The 18,101-nt window shown below is 41.0% G+C and overlaps 1 long non-coding RNA gene across 5 annotated transcripts in view; it reads right to left on the reverse strand.

The window, feature by feature from the left end:
• LOC131577543 (uncharacterized) overlaps positions 1-10,106 on the reverse strand; it is a 38,872-nt gene extending 28,766 nt beyond the window's left edge. For all 5 annotated transcript variants that reach the window (XR_009277238.1, XR_009277239.1, XR_009277237.1 and 2 more), the window contains exons 1-2: positions 9,960-10,106; positions 2,331-2,378 (exon numbers count right to left, since the gene is read on the reverse strand). This is a non-coding gene — a long non-coding RNA (uncharacterized LOC131577543). The remainder of the gene's footprint in view (positions 1-2,330; positions 2,379-9,959) is intronic.
• Between the last annotated feature and the right edge of the window lie 7,995 nt (positions 10,107-18,101).

Below are 18,101 nucleotides of genomic sequence, written 5' to 3' on the forward strand. Positions count from 1 at the left end.
ATGTGATTGCTTGTGCATCCCCAAGATGCATACTGAGATTTTGAGTTGGATAAGGACTAAAAAAATAGTAAAATTTTAAAAAATCCATTTCAAAATTAAGATAAGAAAATGCACCCAAAAAATAAAAAATCTCACAAGTATCGCTTCTCCCACCAACGGTACTGTAAACCAACAGCTTTAAAATGTCACATTCCCTGGGTGGGGCAACTTCATTCCTGTCTGCCATTCAGGAATGGTACCTTAGCCTTTGGCCTGTTGTCCATCTCTGGGAAAGATGGTTAAGGTGAGGTGTGTTATGTGCTGAACAGTGACCACTTTGCCATGTAGGGACCCACACATCCAAAAAAAAGGTGTCCTGGTACTTATTCTATCCATGGGCTGGAGCATCTGAGGACCTTACAGCCTTGCTATATTTATTTCTTTGACGAACACCTACACACCTAGAAAGCAAGAAAGTCCTAATTGTATCCTCTCACTGGGTGGAGAGTGCAGGCAGGGAGAGAGGGACACAAGGGACACACACTTTGACCGCGTAGCTCAAAAGCTTCTCTGGGCACCAGCAGCTGGGCCCCCAGTCATGAAGGAAAGTAGAGCAGGGAGCTGGAACCCATCTCTGAAATTGCATGACCCCAGGCATGTGAGTGTTTTGCCTTCCTTTTAACTTTGCTTCCAGACTGATACAGGGGAACAGAGAGAGCATTGTTATTAGATGCAATATGAAGTAGCAAACAAAAGCTTATCTCTCAAAATGTTGAAAAATAAGTTTGGCCAGAAGTACTTTGTTGACCTTACTGAAATAACTCCTTCTCTGACCCAGATACAGCATGTGTAATCCACTTTGTAATGTCACTACAATGCTCATCAAGATTTCTACCTTGATATGACATCTGTAGATCAGGCATTCATTGTTCTGATCAGCAGCGTTCTCGTGGTTGTGTTGCTACCTGGGCAGCTGCTGACACCAAAGAGACTTTGGCTGTATAAGATCATTTGAAATTTGCAGCAGCAGAGCATTTAGGATTTGCAGACAAAACCATTAAAGTATGGGCAGGATAGTTTTCTTTCCCTCTAAATATGAAGGAAGAGGACACAGGGATGACACTTTATTTAATTTGGATTAAAAGAATGCTGTGAGGTTTCATTTTTTTGGAAAGGTGAGTTTTGATGTTACCTTAAACTGGTAAAAAAAATATATGAAAGTTCTGGCTGAAACTGTTTCCTCTGGAGTTTATTTCTAAAATCAAAACGCCTCTCTGATTTGAAGTTCTGAAACCCACTGCTGTGAATAAAAATGTGCAGCCATTTCATTTATTCATTTTGGAAGAATGAAAGAGGCAATGAGTAAAACTGCAGTGGGGTGAGGAAAACCTGCTGATCAGAATGAAGGTTACTTATATTACAATAAACATGTGTTGGTCTTGGCTAATATTGGTTTAAGTCACAGTCTCATTTGAACTCAAAGTGCCTTTTGCTTTGGCTGCTCAAAGGACACAATTGTCATCAAGGAAGTAAAATCTCTTCTGTTCCCCCAGCTGGAAGAAAAGAGATTGGAGGTGGCAGTGGAAGGGACAGGGCACAAGAAAGAAAAGGAAAGGAAGGCAGACGCTCGCACATAACTTCTTACAATGGCTCCAGCATGCCCTTCCATTGGCAGGAATCCTTTTGATCAAATCCTTGCCCTGGGCTGAAAGCGTTTTAATGAGCATACAGACACTGTCTTTTTTTTCTGGGTCTATTTTGTGTTCTTAAGGATAGCTAAGTAAAGCGTGCACTTAAATGATCATGTCTGTGCTCCTTAAATGTGCTCGAGAGGAAACGCACGCTGCCTGAATGTGGAGGCTGAGCAGTGCCAGCCTGAAGGACAGAAGGAAAATAGCAGAGGAGGAAACTAGTTTTTTTCAGCATTTTGTTTGCTTGGGGAGGAGGAGTATACAACCAGAGAGGTGAGGATTTTGGAGTCAGGAGGTGTTTTGTGGAGACCCCCATGTCTTACTAAATCTCCACAGCGCTGGTTTCTCTCAGATTCCCAGCTCCTTCTAGGTGCACCCAGGAAGACTTTGTGTGGTGCCCTGCTGGGTGATCTCACCCAGATGCTCTGGCACAATGTCCTGCATACCTCCTTGTGGGAGTTTGCTCCTCAAACTCAGTCCTAGACTTCTGCTGTTAATTCTCCTGCCAGGGAGGACATGCTTGGATGAGACTACAGTGGTGATCTGTTGGTTCCTGTCTCCCCACTGCACTGAAGGCAGGTATGGGACTATATGGATGAGCTCCTTTTGGCAGCACTCTGTGAATAGTGGGTTTGTGGAGCTGAAGAAAACTTTACTCACCTGGGCTGCCAACATGCATCTTCCAATGAGCTGTAAAATACAATAAACCTAGAATAAAAAATAATTTAAAATAGGATTATGCAGACAAAAGGCAAATGCAGTTTAATTTGTCACATCTCATTATTCTGAGACATTTGTGGGAAAAGGCAACCTTTGTCAGTATATCACAGGGGTTTCACAGCAGTTACTGCAAAGCAAGAAAGGGACCTGTCAGGCTTGGAAAAAAATCATCACTAACTTCCAGTTTTCCTGTTAGGCTTCAAAAATACCGGTGCAAGCAGTGGGGGCCAAGACCTCTGTGCAGAAGAAGCAGAGCCATCCCCAAAAAGAAATGGAGAGGGTTGAAAGAAAGTTTTGCCTTGACAGTAGCATCCAAAATGAAAACATTTTAAAAGTTTTTTTTGATGTGCATCACAGGAGGTGCAACTATTGGGATTTCCATCCAAACAAGAACCTTGCAGATTTTTTGAAATCTTGGTGACAAAGGTATTAAATTTATGATTTTTGACTTGCTCCTCAACTGTGAATTGCCAAAACAAAGCTTCCAAAAAGGTAACTTCTATTTGTGACTGATGAATTTGTAAACAGGATGGTGCCAGCACAGAAGAAACCAAATGTTTCTCAGGTAGAGCTGTTGCCTGGAGCTGGTTGCCCCAACTGGAAGCAATGCTCTTTCATTAAGGGGAGAGTTATCCCTGCATGGCTTTGGTGTGGCTAATGGGTATACTTGAAGTGACTGTACACTTTTAGCAATGTGGTGCTGTGACCCATGAGCTCACAGTTTATCTAATTAGATATTTTGCCTCCAATAATGATACAAGTAGTCCTAGAATAAAGGTGAGACACCAAATATGGATACCAAGTTAAAAATCCCTGATTTATAATGTTTAGGTATTTATATAGATTTTTGTAACTAGTGGTAATTCAGCTCATGTCACCACTATTCCCATTGCTGCCTTTTTAACCATCTTCTTGGTATTTTTTCTTGAAACATCCTCCAACAGAGTCTGTTCTAAAAGTTAAATATATGAAATGTAAAGTATTTGTGCTTCCAGTTTAAATTTTACTGCATTAGTTTATCTAGGAGTCTCAAATTTATCCCACCTAGAATATGCATTGTCACTCTCTTCTGCTCATTTTCATCTGAACTGTAACCTGCAGTTCTGAAGGAAGGAGGCCTGTGTGTCAAACCACTTTGGTTCCCATTCTTGGTAATGCTTCTTTCTGCTCCACCTATTTCAGTGAGGTAGCAAGATCTGTGACACCTGCTAAGAAATACATCTTTTTTGCTTGGTTGGTTGTTTTTTTCTTTAATAATACAATATTTTGACAGCAATTCTTTCACTTAACACATCTTTACAATTCAAAATATATTCCACCTGGTAAGACTTAATTTTAAATATTTCATTCGTTTAAAGGTTGTTATTTTTTTCTGTTAGTTTTACCCTGCTAAATTTGGGGTGATTTTCTTTATCCAGAAATAATACTACTTTATCCAGAAATAATACAACTGATATTCTACACATGCACATGCATAGAAAGATATATATTTATAGATTTACCTACATAAAGGTTTGTGTATATATATGTTTGTATAGATACACTCTCATATCTGAACTTGTTCTGCTTATTTCACTCAGTTTTTCAGACAACCCTCCCTTCATGCTTCCTGCCTACAAGCTGTATTGGCACAGGGCAATTTAGAAAATAATTAATTCATTAACTAATCTCAAGGATACCTGAACAAAATACCAAAACCAACAGAAACAAAAACTTCGGGGGCTTCATCTGTGAGAATGAACATGTAGAGAATTCAGATAGCATGCAAGTACCTCAGAAAATGTTTATGTGGAAAATTGTCCATGCATTTTATTACTTGTTCACAAAAAATCTCAGTGCACAACTTAGCTAAATTACCGGCAAAGTTAAATTAGGCATGCACACTTAGAATTGAAAACACCCCTTCTGCCTGCCACACAGAGGCCATGAGTTCACAGAGAATGGGAACACAGAAATACCTGATCTTCAGTCTGTAAGAAGATGGGCTGCCTGGATAACCACAAAACAAATTCTTAGCAGAAAAAACAGACTTAAAAAAGGATGTTAAAAAATTACAACAGGATATATTTCTGCTATGTCATTTTTATATGAATCACACCACCAAAGTATCAATTCTCTTACCAGGGAAATGCAATATTCACTGCTGACAATGTTTCAGTGTCCCATTTGTATGTGTCAGCATTTTGGAAACATCCTACAATTCAGTAGTTGGAATATTTCCGTTTTCAAAGTGGTACTTACTCCACATGATTTTTTTAATTTTTTTTTTTTTATTTCCTGGTAGTCCCTTTTCTTCCAGGCAGGATTTTATACACACATGCACACATGCATATATATATGTATCAGCCAGTGTCTTTCGTGTAGAATTTATCAGTATTGTGTATTTACAAATTCATTGAAATAATCAGATTACTGGGGTACATCCCGAGCCTGAACACATCTCAGCTGTGCCACGAAGCAGGTAGAGGGAAAACTGCACCTTCAAAGAGCAAAAGGTCCAGCACATCAGGGGTTTGAATGCTGCAGAGACTGTGAGACCAGGCTTGTGCTACAGCACTAGTCATGCCTCTCAGGAGAAATTTGTGACGTTCCTTGGAATGATGGCCACTTTTTGAGTGAGTTTGAGGTGGAATCATAAGATGTTTTTATTCCAGGCAAGGCTATGTGACAAACATTCTTATGAATTTATATGCTCTCATGTGAAGAAATGATATTTAAAGTGCCCAGGGGCAGAGAGTGGGGAAAAATTATGTATTTTTGTTTCTTTTTAATTTATCTGTTTTCCTTTCTTTATGCTGCATGCTGACAGCCAGGCTTGCGTAGGTATTTGGGTACTGGAAGATGCAGTGTCTCGTGGACCTCCCAGACCTTTTTGCAACAAGAATGACGTATGGTCACAGCAGAAGCTGCAGACGCTGAAGGAGGATTTTGAAAGATCTAGCAAAGGAGCTCTGTGAACCATTAATGATGATTTTCAACAAATCTTGGTGCCCTGGGGAGGTTCCAGAAGGCTGGAAGAAAGCTTATATAGAGCCAACATTTATAAAGGTTAAACGGGATGACTTGAGTAATTATAGGCCTGTCAACCTGACATCGATCCCAGGCAAAATAGTGGAACAGCTGATATGAGACTTGATTAATAAGGAATTAAAGGAAGGTAATATAATTAATGCCTTTCAACATGGGTTTATGGAAAATAGATCTTGTCAAACTGGCTTGATATCATTTTTATGAGATTACAAGCTTGGTTGAGAAAGGTAATGGCACTGATGTAATGTACTTAGATATCTGTAAGGCATTTGACTTGGTACCACCTGACATTTTAGTTAATAAAGAAGAATGCTACAAAATCATTGCAGCAAACATTAAGTGCATTAAAAAAATAATTGGTACATCTCAGTATGTAATTGTAAATGGGGAATATGCATTGAGCAAGTATGTCACCACTGGAATCCTGCAGAGAATGGTTCTAGATCCAAAACTATTTAACATTTTTAAACATGTCCTGAAAAAAAAACCAGAAAACAAAACACAGGTGTATAATCTATAGATTATATGGATTATATAGACTACACTTACAGACCACACAAACACTAGGAGAGTAGACATTATTAAAGTTAATATGTTGCTGATAAGCTAGATATTTTGGACAGAATCTAGTATTTTTTGTCTAGGAACAACAAAAGCTGGCCTTACAGATATTACTGTAATAGGTGTGACTTTTAAAAGTACTTTGAACTCATTACAGGTGGATAATCAGGAAAAGAAAACTTCCAGGGCAGTAAGGTACCTAAAAGGGTTATAATTGCATATTCAGAAGAGAATGACATGGCTGAAGAGGATGGGTTCATATTACTACTAATATTGGCATTCCCACTGTGAATTCCCATTGTCTAGAGGGATGTTGATAAGCCAAGGAGCTGGGAGAGCACCCTGAAATGCATGTAAGGAACTGCATGAGGTGATTTATCATGAGGAGCTCTAGGAATTATTTTCCTCCAGACAGCAGTAGACTAATGAAGTGAGCTGATCCCAGTCCAGAATGATGGGATTTGTTCTGCCCAACTTTCTCCATGCAGATGACAAGAATAGTGTTTGAACTCACTGCTTTGTCCCCTTATTCAGTCAGTGCAGAAGTTAGACATCTCCAGTGAGCAACTAATCCTATACTGGGATAGCTGCAATGGATTGCCATCAGGTAGCACCTGCTTCTCTCAATTGGTTACAGAAGGATCCCCAAACACTGGGTGAGACAAGATGCTTCATTTCTGCATGGCTAACGTTGAGTGAGATAATCCCACACTAATTGCCTCCATGGGGAATGCAATTTCTAAAATGAAGCCTCTTCAGTCTGTTAAATAGCAGGCTCTGAAGACTCAAAGTTTTATAGGGACAAATTCAGATTAAAAATCAGGTGCACATTTTTCTGCAGGAACGTAATTAACCTTTGGAACAAATTGCCAAGGGTTGTGGCACTTTCTACACCAGTTGAAATTTTAAAATTAAGATGGAATGTTTTTCTGAAAGATTTGCTCTACTTAAAATGCACAGATTTGGAGAAGTGGCCTGCATGGTACAAGAGGTCAGAGAACATCATTGCTTTTGTCCTTTCTGGATTAATGATACGTGCCTCTACATCTTGTGGTGCTAGTAGACCTTTAAAAAATCTTTCCTTAAGTCTTTCTCCATTCTTAAATTTCCTTCCTGTTAACAGTAATTAGAATTCCTTACCTAGGAGAACAATGTCATTAAGGACTTTGAGGTGTATAAATATCCTGGAAACAAAGGATGACTAAAAATTTAGGCTATGCTGAAGAAACATAGATTATTAGAAAGAGTTTGAGTAATGTGCACTGCAGAAGTGCTAATTGTCTGTCAGTCTTGTTGGAGGTGGGTGCTGACTGGCTACCAAAATCTATTGCCAGCTTCCATGTAATTAGGGCACAAGTGTCTTGAAAAAGACACACTGTTTTCAAAAATATCCCACAAAATGCCCCACAGTTTCCTTTCTGCAACAGACACTGGAGCAGAGCCAGGTCCACCCTGCTCTTGGCCTCCACACCCTGATGGTTCATGGTTCAGACTAGGAAGGTCGCACCGTTGATGTGGGGTTAAGTGAACAGGAAAGCCATTAAAATTTATGTGATTTTGGCAATGTGCTGTATTTTCCCTGTCTCAATTCCATGATTGTCTGCATTAAAAATAAAAATAAAAATTAAAAACCGGTAAGTAGAATGACAAGAAAAAGAAATAACAAGGAGAGAAAGAGAGAAGGATTAGAACCATTCACAGAAAATTTTCTTCAGTTTAACATTGGCTTAACCTTTTTAGGTCAAAATCTAAATCCCCATTACCAAGAGATGATGCGCTGGTGGAGATAGTACAGTTCAGAAGCATTCAAAGAATGCAAAGAATTGATCAATGTCTAGACGTGGTCACAAAGTTTCCATATATATTTATTTGGGTGACCAATTGGTTTTTATGCTTTAAGAAAATTATCTACTCTGGATTTTTTCATATTTTGTCTTTACATATGTGCAAACACACAAGAGAAAGTTTTTTATTTTAAACTGATAATTATCAGGAGTCTGTGTTGTAAAAGCCACCATATTGGCTGCTACAGTTTGGACTTCAGATACCTTAATTTCTTATTCTTTTATGTGGGCCAGGTTTTTGCCTACCTTTCCCAAGATGCACTATGATGCGCTGAGATCACAACATCCATTCTCTATCACATAAATATAACATACTCTTATAAATAAAAGGTGTTCTGCAGTTTCTCAATGGGACTAGTGAATTGTGGAGCCAAAGGGCAACCAGACTGTCAGAGCGACTAGGAAACACATGAGCTACAAGCCCATGAAGTGCCATGATTTTTTAAAATCAAAACTCATAGCCTTTGCATGAACATTTGAGAAAAAAATTTGAAAGATGAACACTGAGGGAAAATTAGAATCTTTGGAAGCTAGAGGGACATTCAGGTACGTATGTAAGAAGGAACACATGAAAAATATTTAGGTAGGATAAACTGAAAGCAGACTGAGCAAGTGATATTCTGTCGGGTGATTCGTGAAGAAAAATATTTCAGACTCACCCAATTTTAGCTAGTGTGTGCCTTAAATACATGGATCCTCACATCCTCAGGAGTATGCCTTGATGTGAGGAGAGGATTTTCTTGCCTCCCTTTTTTACATGCTTTAGCCATGCTTTTTAGAAATTCTAAATGTGTTGGGAAGTGAAAGCTCTTGGACTATATGGTCAAATCTCCTCCAGACACCTTTGGAATAACTTCTTCAGTGTATGTGCTGGGCTCATCTTTCCTTTACATTCAAGCTGGGGACCCTTTGACCCTTGGTTGGAAATGCTGAATACTTAGAGGGGTAAGGAACTTACAGTGAGCCCAGGTGGATGTACCATTGTGGCTGAGCATTTTTTAAAAGGAAGATCAGCCACACTTCACCAGGGGATTTGTCCACCTGAAATGTAAGGAAATTGCACCTAGGTGACTATAACTTCTCCTGCCTCTGTCATTCTTCAAGTAGTTGGTCAAATGCTACCTGAAAAATTTGAAACAAACCCAACCCAAGAATCACAGCCAGGCCTTGCTTCCCAACTTTCACTTTCCATGATGATTTTCTGCCTGAATACATATAAAAGGAAGTAAATGGGAATTCAAATTCTGTGACAACTCATTATAGTTTTTTTCTGCTTCAATAACCTTATTGATTACAGAAAAGACTGGTTGAACATATGCTTCATATTTTTCCCCCAACACTTTCAATAAATCCCCTTTATGTCCCACAAAAATTAAATAAATAAATAAAGTGTGTCTTCCTGAGAGCTGGCTGTAGAGTAAACTTAGAGCACCTGCTTTCTTCCCTTTTGTTCATTTTTTACTGCTAAATGAATAACACTTAACACTAAATAAAGAAGGAGGGTGACCATGACTACTGAAAAAGATTCAAAGGCAGCCTGTGCGTTGCTTGTAAAGAACTGATTGCAAACGTAGTGTATGGCAGATAACAATATTCCTGCACAATAATCTAGCAGTAATTCACACTGTGGTTTAAGTGCCAGATCCTCATGAAAGACGCTGAATAATCTAAGGCAACTCTGCTCCGTCAGGTGCCACTCATTTCTCTGGCAAATTTAACCAATAACGCATTTAAAGGTGCTGGTAGGACAAGCAGTGTCCTTGAAAGCTGGCAGGGGGGCACACAAGCAACTCTACCTTATTTTGGCCTCAACTGTAGGAGGGTTTGGGGAAAAAAAAAAAACCCAAACCAACCTTCTTGAGGTCTTGATTATTTTGTTTGTAAATAACCATCTGCTTCTTTCTGATCAAGAGCCAGCATAGTAAGGTATGACCCCAGGGAAAGCTGTGATTGATACTCCGCCACCTCTGTTAGCAGGGGTGCCACACAAAAGATAGCGTTAGGCCTGCCAGTGGCCCATGATGAAAAAGAATACACTTTCTTTAAAAATGTAAATGATCTGATATTATAAAGGGATGCAGGTGGCATAGGAGAAAAGCCCAGCCATCAAACACCTCATTTCTGTCATACCTACCTACCCTCCCCTCTCGCACTCGTTTGTCAGTCCAGCTGCTGGTCCTCGCCCCGGAGAGGCTTCGCCGGCGGGGCCGGGCCAGGCAGGCACAGCATCAGCCCCGGTCGTGCCGTCTGCCCCGAGTCACGTCTCTGTCACCAGCTCACCACTGACTCACAGTGTGACCTTGGGCAAGTCCCCTAAGCTCTGTGTGCGTCAGTTTATCTACTGGTGAACTAGATATAATACTTTTACTGGGGATTATGGCAATTAAATGCTGTTGTAAAGCATGCCGAGATCCTCCATGCTCCAGAAATGAATATTCTGGCTATGAGGCTGCTGTGCAGATCTGTCACAGCAGACCAGTGAGCTAAGTGCTGCTGCTAAGAGTGCTGCTGAGTTCCTGTGCTGTCTTCCTTGTTTCCAAGGACTTTGAGGACCTGTCCTGGGAAGTGCTAAAGAGATCAAGAGTATTTTGCTGAACAAAATGGATAGGTATGCTCTTGTACTGTCACTTGTGGCAGTCCTTGTGTATTCTGTGTTGTAAAAAAATACAATTCAGCTGCTTTTAAGTGTTTCTATCTATTCAACATTTCCAAAATCAGCTGCTGAGAATTGTTTTTGGCTATTCACTGTTTACATTCTTCCCTGCAACCCAGTATTCGTGCCAATTAGGAGTGAATTTTACCAGGTAGAAGCTGGTGAGGAAACTGTTCAATGAATTTAAGAAAAAAAAAAAAAAAGGGTGTGGGGGGAAATAGGTTATAGAACCCTCTGGTGTCTGGTGGATTTTTTCACTTAGGTATTTCAGCCTAATATGCTTTTAGTGGAAAGGTTCCAAAATGTACTACCAAGGAAAAAAAAAAAAAGGGGGGCGGGGGGGATTTCCCAGGCAAAATAACTAGAGGTAAATTCAGTGTTTTTCCACTCCAGTGAACACAACCTTTGCTTTTATTCTGGTGCAAACAGCTGCAGGTGCCTCAAGTCAGCCAGTTCTATCTATCTGCAATGTCATCCATGTTTACTTGCAGCACTGGACTTTCGATTCTGTCAGGGTGCCAATCCAACGGGCCGCCAGGCACTGCAGCTGACAGTCAAATCTGTAATGCTGAATCCTTCTTCTGGAAAAAAGGGCTAAAGAGGTTAATACACTCAAGTAAGGATAAACACACCAGCTGTTATAGTTTCTAATATTTAATGTCATTATCAAATAAAATAACTCATAAGAAATAAAAAAATATGCAGCCTCCAAATCACTCATTTTTGTTAGGATTAATAAATTATCCAAAAAACCTACACTATAAAATAATAATTGAGAGCCTACAATTAAATTCATATTTGCTCTTCTGCTCTGCTGATATTGCTCTGCACTGATACAATTACCTTTTGGTGTTTCACCAATACTGATGTCATGGACCACACAATATCTATAGGATGGATCACTGGAATTCAGAAATTAAGGATGGATTATTGGAATATAGAAAAAGTATTATTTAGCTTTTTTTATTTATTTATTTATTCCAAGGTGCTTGTAGAAATATTTTCTCTGATTTATTTTGAATGTTATCATTCAAAGATTTCACGAGTCCCAGTCTTCCTCTTTTACAAAAATCTGCTTAGGATCATAAGAATAATGAGTCTTGCAAGAATGAGAATGCTTTTGTGTGTGTTTGTGTGTGAAATCTCAAATGGTGGCCCCCAACACATTACTGGGGCTAAATATTTTTAGAGTCAGGAAGTGAATATGTGTTTTCCTCCTGTCATTATAGTTTCAGCTTCTAGTGCTTTTTGTCAGCGTGGAATAACCATGAGCTAACTTGAACACATTCATGGAGGTTGAGAAATACAAACACACAATGGAAGCGGCTTCACAGCCTGCAAAACAGGCTGCAGTGTCCTCAGCTTCTAGTTTATGGTCTATGTCATAGCAAGACACACTCACTGCCTTGTACATGGTCTATGTAATTGCAATTGGTCTGTGACCAATTCCATAAATATCCTTGAAGTTTAGGATTTATTAGCCAGCCCTTTCAAATTGCATCAGACTGGACTTGCCAATGTATTTCCGCTTTCTTTTTGGTTTTAAAAGATTTTTTACTGGTTGTTGCCTGAATATGGACAGAAGCACAGGGTTGGTGAGGATTCTGGGGTCTGGCTTTGTCTGTAAAGGCAGTGCTGCTCCTTGACCTGGGATCACTGCTCCCTCCAGACACTTTGAGGCACAGAAGGAGACATTTACCCATTTTCTGTGACTTATCTAAATCAATTTTAAGTGTGACTAGTGGTATTCTTTTGCTGGCCATGAAAGGTGTATTTATTTCTCACATTGTACTTCTTACCAAAAAAGAGAACAGAAGTTTTTTTCCCCACTTTATAGGACCAGGTGTAAAGTAGAACTGTGTAAATCATAGAAATGCCTTCTCATGAGAAAACAGTCATTTTGAAATTATCCCTTTCCCTTCACTTCCCCCACCCTCCCTTAAACTGTGATATTTTAAATTTTGTTTTTAAGATTTATTTTTTTTTTTTTTTGGTAGTAAATGCTCTCCAGAAAAAAAAAAAAAAAAAAGAAAAAAAAAAGAAAAAAAAAAGAAGAGAAAAAAAAAGAAAAAAAAGAGAAAAATCTCTTCTAGGGGAAGCAAACTGGAATTTCTTGGGGCTTGCCAGCTGCCTGGCAAAAAGGGAGAGCGGCGGGAGCCTCATCGGCAGGCTGCTGCAGGCTGGCCATCCCATGCCTGCCTCTCCTCCTCCTCCTCCTCCTTCTCCTCGCCTTCCCCCTAGCCTGGCTGCTGGGGAGGCAGCTGGGCTGCAGGGCCGGCAGAGCGCCAGGGCACTCAACCTCCCCTCCTCCCTCTTCCAGACCTGCTGCATCTCCCCAGCTGCCTGCCTGGAAGACTATTGTCAATTTTGCTCTCTCCCTGCAGACGCGACAACAAAATCGACAGGAGCCTTCCAGCCAAGCAGCCATGGAGCCATCAGTTTGATTTTTCCTAATAGCAAATCAGAAATTTCTGGCAAAATTGAAATTTTCCCATAAAAGAAATCCCAATTTTATAAAAGGCATATTTTTCCCCCAGAAAGTCATTCCAACAGAACATTCCCAGCTGCTGTAGTTCGAGAGACCTTTGAATTAAAATCTATAGAAAAAAACTGCTCGTGTGCTTGGCTGTGAAATAAGGGCGGGTGAACAGTCAAATACAAATAGAAACAGCCTGGGAACCAGTGTGCGGGGTCCCATCATCAAGGGATCAGGCCCGGGGTATTTACTTGACCTTAAAGGAGCTATGAGGGGTGGTATCTTTCCTGTAAAGTACTAGAGATGATAATTACGACTTACATAGCAAGGTTATGTCTCCTCTGAATAATTTACACAGGCCTGAACTCTCGTGAGAATAATTCCCAGCTCGCAATTATGACCAAACTGGTTCAGAAAAGTATTCCAGCTTTTGTGGCCTCATTGGAACAGAAACCTTTTCAGCAGTGGCATACCAGACACTGTGAGAGAGAGGGGGAAAAAAAGAATTTTTTGCTCACATTGTCACCTTTGTCTCTGTTTTATCTGCCTGCTGTTGGGGGTAATTCTCTCAGTGGTAAACAGGCCAGTGGTCCTGCCTGTGGCACCCGTATCTATGGATTTGGGGGCAGAGTTGCCCCGATGCCAGTGATGTTGGGGAGTCTCAGTGCATGACCGGAGCACACCTTTCATAGGGGTGTGAGCTGAGAAGCTGCAGACAGTCAGGACCCATTGTCCTGAGTAGGTTTCTCTCTGTGACTTCTTCTGTACTGAAGACATTGCCCTTTCTTCCAGCTGCAGGACTGTAGATTGGACTAGAAAATGCCTCCACTTTAGTGGTTTTTCCCTAGCAGTGTTGCCAAATGCCAGCTTCAGATTTCCAGAGGAGTGGGGACAATTCCTGTTGTTAGCACCTGAGTGTGGCTGTAGAAGCAATTTTGAAAACCTTTTCCTTGTGCTGTGACACTCCCTTTTCCCCAGTGCCCTCGCAGCAGCAGTGAGGAGCAGATACCACAGTCTGCACTCGGGCAAACCTCCTGCTGAGGGCACCTGGAGCTTCAGCTGAACCAGAGCTGCAAGGGGGGCAGGTGTAGCTGCCTTTGTGCTCCTGAGGCCTTGTGCAGGCTCTCTGCCCCAGGTGACCTTCTGCCTGATGGGAACAGCTTTTCACAGAACAGCACTGGAGCCTTTCATACTCTCTGGAACTATTCTGCAAGTAAAGCACCATTAAGTAATCAAAACACAGTACAAAAGAACTTATATTGGATATTTGGATGTAAATAAAAATGGTCAAATGCAGTGCAAATCCATGGAGATGTGGTGAGGTGAAGCCCCCCTGTGTGGTTCCTGGTGGGCAGAGTGCCTTGCCATGGGATTGCAGGATCCACGCCCTGTAGGGGCTGCACATTGCCCCTCCTGTGCTATCGATTATATTCCACCAGAGATGCCTGCAATACAGAGGCACAGCGGGGTGAGTTAAAGGATGGAGTGGCAGCTTTCTTTCTGAATGTGCCAGCCTCCACAGATACAAACCAACCCCTTTATTTGCATGTAAATATTTGCAATTAATTCTTGATAGTTTTGTTTTCGAGTGTTCATTAAAACTTCTCTCCTCTATATTTTATTCATATAGATCAGTCTTTGTCCAACATCTTTCATAAAGTGCTGAAATTTGCCCTTGAGGCATCAGATGGAGTAGTCAGATTGTCAAATAAGTCTCCTAATTGAAGTTAACACTGGCACAATATTTGTCTTTTGAAAATAAACATTGCCAGCAAAGTTGCAGGTCCACCACTCTGTGTGTGCTGTGGCAGGGTGGGAGAGCCACAGAGTATAGAGCAGAAAAGGGAGAGTTTGATATGAGAAATAGCTTAGAAATGTGTATGTTAGCATATTGTTTCAGTGAAATACCAAACATGCTGCATTTTTTAAAACAAACCCAGGAAAAGCTGCTTTTTGTGTTGAAGCTCCTTTTGTGTAGCAGGTACAAGGAATAAGTAAATACTCTCTTTAAGCAAGGCATTTGCATTTTTATATCTTAAAGGGTCAGAAGCAGACATGGGAAATCAATAGTTCTCCTTGTGCTGTGTGAAATTAATCAGTAACTTTGGAGACACTCTATGTTTAAGAAAACAAACTGAAAGAACATCACATGGCTTTTAAAGACGCCCTCATGTGATGTTCCCAGTGGGTTACAGTGCTAAAGGACTGAGTATTTTCCAGTGCAATGCTTACAAGGAAACCGTAACCAGAAGGTGAGACAAGGCATCATTTGGTGATGCCCACTTCAAGAGGAATTGGGAAGTGAGTGTTACTGCCTTTGTGAGAAGCCTGGTAGTGTATTATGCTGGTTAACTCTCTCTGAGAGATAAGTCACAGACCTGGGTTCTGCCTCTCACCTTGAGTGCAGATTTACCTCTCTGCTGCATTGACAGCTGGCTTTAGCCTAGTGCTCAAAATTATTGTTCTCCCAAAGCACATAGTTGGCTTGAGTGGATGTGGAGCACATGCTTTAGGGTGTGCTAGGACTTCACTGTGGGTAGTGCCAGTGACCAGATAGGACCACTTCAGGTACCAGGTGATACACAAAAATAACAGAATGTGGGTCCTAATTAAGCCTCTAGAGCCTGGGTTTCTCTTTTTCCTATTCACACAGTTCACAATAAAAAATGCTGGTTTGTATTTGCTGTTTGCCATAATTTTGAATAAGAATCTTCTGTGAACAGTTCTATAAATGCAGAACCCTTGCTCCATAATATCTGGTTATGTACATCACCTGATACTGTCTCTGCTCCCTAGCTATTTGTTTGTATGTGGCAAATTCAGGAGTGATAGAGGGGTGTGTAGCATTTACTATTCAGGTTCATATCACCGGCAGGTTTTGGAATTCATGGTCAGTGATAATTCAAATACCTGGACTGAAAATTCAACTTCATCACCAGCAAGAGGGCTTTTAGATAGACTGAGCCATTAGCAGTCAGTGATCATTAGAGTCAGCTGACTCCTGACTTAAGTGTCTGTCCTGTCTGGGAAACTCCATGGGTACTCTGTCTGCATCCCCACTGCAAGGCAATCCCATTGCTAACCTAAGCAAGTCCTGAGAGTGAAGTGAAACAACTCCATTAAAAATGTCTGCGTACAATGGCTGTAACCACTGGTGGTGGTGGGTTGTCCTTGATGCCCCTCCTGCTGCCCAGTGAGTGCAGCTGCTCCATGCTGCACACCCCGCTGCTTTCAACCCAGCCCAGTGCAGGGCTGCCCCAAAGATGTTATCACCCTTGATCAAGCAGGGCCTGAAAGGGCTCCAGAGTGGAACTGCTGCAAGGGGAGAAGAAAGATTATGTGAAACTGTGTGTCCCTCGGTCTCCCCAGGCAAAAAGTTCTCGAGAGCTGAGTGTTCTTACGCTACAATAAGGACAGAGTTCTTGCAATGAGGTTGAGTGGCTCTGAGCCACAGGAATCCAGCCTGGGAGCTTCAGTTTAAAGCACTAATACCCTAACGGGGCTCCCACTGGTCAAACAAAGCCTGCTGACTTTGAGACGAGCAGAATGAGGCTTTTGTATCGATGTACAACAAGAGAGGAATTGCTTGATGGGAAGTGAAGACTCACTGATAGCATGGGAGCAACTGCTGATCCTAGTTCCATTAACTTTATTGGGAGCAGCCCCAAAATATTTACGTGGAGATTGGCATATCGCATATATATAATCTAAAGTATCTCAGGATTTATGTTGTGGTATCAGCCCTGAGACAGACAGATGAAATATTACTGCTATCGCATTTAATTTATAATCTTCATCTGACTAGACCTGTACCTACCTACTTATATAGACCCCATTACCAAAGTAACTGAGCGGCTGCCAATTATCCTGAAATATAAATAAAATAGCAGAAATTATTTTGTTCTCTGCCTCCCTAGTTCTCATACAGCTTGTAAGATTTCCCATAAGGTTTGCCATTGGTTTGTTTAAGGTCTTGTGCATAAGTGAATGGCAGTGGGAATCTCCAGGTTTGTTTTAAACCTTTTGAGAAGAGCAGGCTTGCCAAAAAGAAATGAAGATTTATTTCTGAATATATTGAGATCAATGACTACCAGAAAGCATAAAAGCAAATAATGAAGTCTAGCTCCAGGAGCTGTAAGAATTTCATTGCACAAGCTCACAAACTTTCCCTGTTGGTTCACAGTCCAGATTGTTCCCGTCAAATGTCATGGGAGGTCATGTTGGTGGAAGGAGATGTGATATCTCAGGAAGCAAAGTCCAATACCCTGAATGGCTTTGACTATCAAGACAGAAGCACTGGACAAACCAAAGGAATTTGTGCCTCTGAGTAAATGGATTGATGTGTTTAGAAGTTTCCAGAGCTCATGGCTTCATTCCTAGATGTGATAAACGGCCATGGCAAGACTTCAAAGGCAAACAGCGCACTGATGTCCACCCTGTGTCTCGTAGGGGTGGCTGCATCAGCTTTTGGCTGGTCAGTTACAGTCAGAAAATTGATTGCCAAGGACTGAGTAAAGATGTGCACTTACCCTCTTTGTATTCTCCAGCCTGCAGCAGGAAGCACTGTGGTTCCCAGCGCTTCAGAGAGGTGCTCTCAGAGAATGTGCTGGTGATTGGGGCTGGATTGAGGCACACCAGACCAAAGTTGCCACCACTTTGGGATATATACTCAGCCTAGTTCTCACCATGTTCAGTTCTCATCACATGGCAATCAGGGGCTGCATCTTGGGAGCGTTCAGTATGGAGCAACAGTTGCTCTGAGAGTGGTCCAAAAGGAGGAACACAGGATATTTCAAGAAGTTTCCTCCACACCAGGACAGGACTATATTTTCTCTTTTCTATTTCTGTCTGCTGCTTGAGGTAATGAATCTCCACCAACGGATAAAAAGATAGTCCTGGACACTTTTCATAATTGTTTCTGGATATATCCTTCCTCAATCTTATTCAGCACAAAACTTCTTGAATAGCTCATTTAAGGAGAAAACACTTGAAAAGTATATTAGCAAACTCTTTCAGTGGGGTAAAACCATCCACATGGAAAATTCAAGTTTTCAAGAGAGCCATTAAGTGTGATTAAACCTTTAAAAAGGGAGAACAATGAATGCAGCCTTGTATTTAGCAATTTCATATCTTTAATTGTACAAAGA

The sequence above is a fragment of the Poecile atricapillus genome, chromosome 3 (genome assembly GCF_030490865.1).
Source record: "Poecile atricapillus isolate bPoeAtr1 chromosome 3, bPoeAtr1.hap1, whole genome shotgun sequence".
Lineage (NCBI taxonomy): Eukaryota > Metazoa > Chordata > Aves > Passeriformes > Paridae > Poecile > Poecile atricapillus.